The sequence below is a fragment of the Vicugna pacos genome, chromosome 29 (assembly GCF_048564905.1).
Source record: "Vicugna pacos chromosome 29, VicPac4, whole genome shotgun sequence".
NCBI lineage: Eukaryota > Metazoa > Chordata > Mammalia > Artiodactyla > Camelidae > Vicugna > Vicugna pacos.
The window spans coordinates 15,114,970-15,119,221 of record NC_133015.1 but is presented as its reverse complement, the minus strand read 5'-3'; the positions used below and the strand labels follow the sequence as shown (position 1 = coordinate 15,119,221).

The 4,252-nt window shown below is 44.0% G+C and overlaps 1 pseudogene; it reads right to left on the bottom strand.

The window, feature by feature from the left end:
- Positions 1 to 1,263: 1,263 nt before the first annotated feature.
- On the bottom strand, positions 1,264 to 2,952 carry LOC102543546 (pseudouridylate synthase 1 homolog pseudogene; annotated as a pseudogene).
- Between the last annotated feature and the right edge of the window lie 1,300 nt (positions 2,953 to 4,252).

The window sequence follows — 4,252 nt, the reverse complement described above, 5'->3', positions numbered from 1 at the left end:
GACTGAGAGTTCAGTATAAATGAATCAAGACTATATGCTAAACATTGGTGCAGCCATTATGGAAAACAGTATGAAGATTACTCAAAAAACAAAAAATAGGCTTACCATGTGACCCAGCAATCCCCCTCCTGGGCATGTATCTGGAGGGAACTCTAATTCAAAAACATACCTGCACCCCAATGTTTACAGCAGCCCTATATACCATAACCAAGACATAGAAGCAACCTAAATGTCCATCAATAGATGACTGTATAAAGAAGTTGTGTATTTATACAATAGAATGCTACACAGCCATAAAAGATAATAAAATACTGCCATTTGCAGCCACATGGATGGATGTGAAGATTGTCATTCTAAGTGAAGTAAGCCAGAAAAAGAAAGAAAAATACCATATGATATCACTCATATGTGGAATCTAAAAAAAAAAAAAAAGAAGCAGAAGGAAAAAGAGGACACTAATGAATTCATCTACAAAACAGAAAGAGACTTGCAGACATAGTAAACAATCTTACAGTTACCGGGGGAAAGGAGGTGGGAATGGATAAACCTGGGAGTTTGCAAATTGCAAATGTTAACCACTATATATAAAAATAAATAAAAACCACATTTCTTCTGTATAGCACAGGGAACTATATTCATATCTTGTAATGACCTTTAAAGAAAAAGAATATGAAAACAAATATGTATATATATATGCATGACAGTGACATTATGCTGTACACCAGAAATTGACACATTGTAGCGGTCTATATTTCAACTTAAAAAATTAAACAAAAAGAATATATACTAAACAAAGTACATTTAAACAGAAACACACATAAGACAATGTATTAATCAGTTGACAAAAATATTCAACTCTCATGAATTTGTCTCATGAAAACTTAACTGTAAATAATGAGGATCAACTATATATAACAACATTTGTGTAAATTTAAAAAGAACTCAAAAATAATTTATAGGATAAGTGGATACAAATCAATCTAGGAATAATGTGAAAATTATTGGTTGGATACACAATGAATTAATGATACAGTTGCCTCTAATAAATGAAGAAAGCAAATGGGACTGGGATTAAGAAGAAACAAGTTAAATTTTAGTTGTATTTAGTGTTAAATGTAAAGTTGCTCTCATTTTACTTAAAAAAGATAGTAACCCACTAAAAAAATAAATAATGGTCAATTATCTCTGTTCCAAACTCTCGAGTTCAGATTCTCATTATGTTTTTTAGTTTTTGTCTTTTGGCCTGGGAAGAACACTTAAGTCTGCCTTAGAAATCATTTATTTCATAATATTTCATAATATTGATCACGTTTAGTCTGATAGGAGCACGTTTCATCCTCACTGCACTTTCCACTCCGCCGACTCACGTCCTCTATCTGCAATACCCTGCCTAACCAAACACAATGCGGTCTTCAAATCTTGGCACAGTCATCCCCTCCCCCACACTCTACCTTGGGTTTTCTTTGTTCTTTTTTTTGTTAAGTTTGTATTTTTTAAATAAGAAAACCGATTCTTTAAAAAAAAAAAATAGTGTCTTTACATGCCGAGGTGTATATAGATCCGCATGAGGTTTAGATTCGCAGCAGGTTTTCCCCCAGATGAAAACTCAAAATGATGCAGTTCTCAAGATCCTGAGGTTGGGAGGCCACATGCAGGCTCTCCTGTCTGGCCGAGGCACACAGTGGACAGCAGGCTGGTGGGTCCTGGGGCAGGTGTCCTGGGCCAGGTCTCCATGACGCTCTGGGGGATGGCCGTGCCTCAGTCACTGTCTTCGTCCCCTTCACTGCCTCCAGAGGGCTGAGGACCCTTGTGTCTGGGCCGGCCGCTGCGAGGGCAGTAGTGCTGAAGTTGTACAGGGGCAGGGTGCTCAGCCACTGGGCCGTAGACCGCTCGTGGCGCTCGGTGCTGCTGCTGATGGGGTAGATGTGCTGCTCCTTGAAGGCCGTGGCCTCCACCTCCTCCCGCGCCGGGTCCAGCGGTTTGTGCAGCCCGCGGCGGCGGAAGCGCCGGTTGTGCTTCTTAAAGTGCACGCGCTCCAGCACCAGGCCGAGCCCGGGCGCCGTGGGCACGTCCACCTTGGCCTTCCCCCAGCTGCGCTCCAGCTCGCTCTCCGGCGCGCAGCCCTCGACATCGGCCACCACCAGGCCCACCATCTTCCAGACCTGCTGTGTCAGGAAGCTCTGGCCCTTGAACTTGATCGCCACGAGCTCCATGCCCTCCCGCACGAAGGGCCCCTCGCAGAACATGTCCAGGATGTAGCGCCCTGCGCTAGGCTCCCGGGACCCCTTCCATGAGGTGAAGTTGTGGAAGCTGTGGGTGCCCTTGTAGCAGGCGCGGAAACGGTTCCCCCACCGTGGGGTGTCCGCGCTCAGCTGTTAGTCCTCATGATGCACATCGTGGTCCTTGTGCGCGAAGGCGAACGTGGGCAGCACGTAGAAGAAGGTCCTAATGTCGCACTTGTTTGGAGTTGAAGCTGTCAGTGACCCTCTTCAGACCCAGTATCTGGATCTGAGACGGGAGGTGGTTGTTGATCTTGTCTAAGATGTTGCCGACCAGCCACAGCTTGAGGGACACGACCTGGCTGTCCGCAGACACCCCCTTGCCTTTCTGGGTGCAGTGCTGGAAGGACATCTTCCTCATGTCTTCCCCGTGATTCTCAGGAATACCGCCGGACCGGACCGGGGGGACCAGGTCATCCTCGATGGTCCTGAATTGCGAGGACCCAACACTCCTCTGCAGGCTGTGGCCCCCTTCCCGGAAGAGGCCACGAGCGGCACAGTGTTCTGCTCGGGCAGTTTGCGGGGCTGCTCCCCATCCTCGCTGCTCTTGAGCTGTTTTGCTGCTGCGCTGTTTCCTCCTGGATCCTGGCCGGGCCCTGTCAGCCGCTGCGGGCCTTCGTGTCCTGCACCTGTCTGGCCCCCTGGGCATCAGCGCCTCCCCGGTCCCTGCCATGGGGGTGGGGGGGCGGCAAGCAGAGGAGGCGTTTCTTAATAGAAACCTCTATTTTATTATTATTTTACATTCTTCAATCCAAGTTAACCAAACTGGGAAAAATCATTTCCCTGTATTACTATGAAGAAAAGCCCATTATAGTTCTTTTATGTCTTACAAAGAATATAATACTCAGAATACATAAAGAGGCATCATTGGATAGGCAAAAAACAAGCAGAAAGCATGGCCTATTTATTCATCTAGCAGTTTTTGCATTTTCCACACATTGGTTTTGAGATGTAGTCAGAGGCCTTTTTAAAATGTATTTTGCACCCTAAAGAAGGTTACATATGTGATTTCTGTGTAGAAATGAATAGGAATATATAACTGATAGTAACCTGCCATTCATTTCATATAAACTTTCTTTATATATAAGAATTTTATACAATAAGATCCACTGAACACGAATAATGTCTCTCGTACTACACTGAACACTTTATGGGAGATCTAAAATGTATAAAGGCCTTAGTCCTCTCATCAAGTAGTTTACTGTTGGTTTATACAGATAAGTGAGAATTGTTAAAAATTATTAAAAAGCAAAATTCGGTGGTAAAGGAAGACAATAGTCTAGACCAGAACCCAGGAATCTTTATTAAAGGGAAATTTTTTGAGCCATGGGTAATATTCAGATTATTGTGAAGAAATATAGAGATAGGAATAGTGGTGGGGGTGGGTGGGAATTATATGAAACATGAAGGAAATACCCAGCTAGAAAAGAGGGTTATGATGAAATACATTGTAAATAATGCTGGATGGTTAAGTTTACTGTAAGTCTTGAAAATCTGTTGGAGGAACTTGGAGAACCAGAAAAGTGATGTGATAAATCAGCAAGTTCAATGTAGATTGCTTTTAAGAGGTTTGTGTATATATACACATAATATGAAATGGACCAAATGCAGGGATTTTGGAATTGGAACCATTAGAGTGGAGAAGGATTCAGACCAGTGCTTCTCAAAGTGCGGTCTCACAGCCAGCAGCTGCAGCATTGCTGGGGAGCCTGTTAGAAATGCAAATTCTTGGGGTTGTTTCCTGAAGTCCTCAACCAGACATTCTAGGATAGTGGGCCCCAGCCATTTGTGTTTAACAAGCCCTCCGGGTCATTCTGATGTTGCCCTAAAGCATAGAATGACTGATTCAGAGGAAGTAATCAGATGAACTTACTAGAACAGAGGGGCCACTTACGGCAGTTAGGCTCTGGGCATTCTGTTAATACTCTTCCTGCTTCCCTGATCGACCACTAGAACATTCTTCACAATGGTTA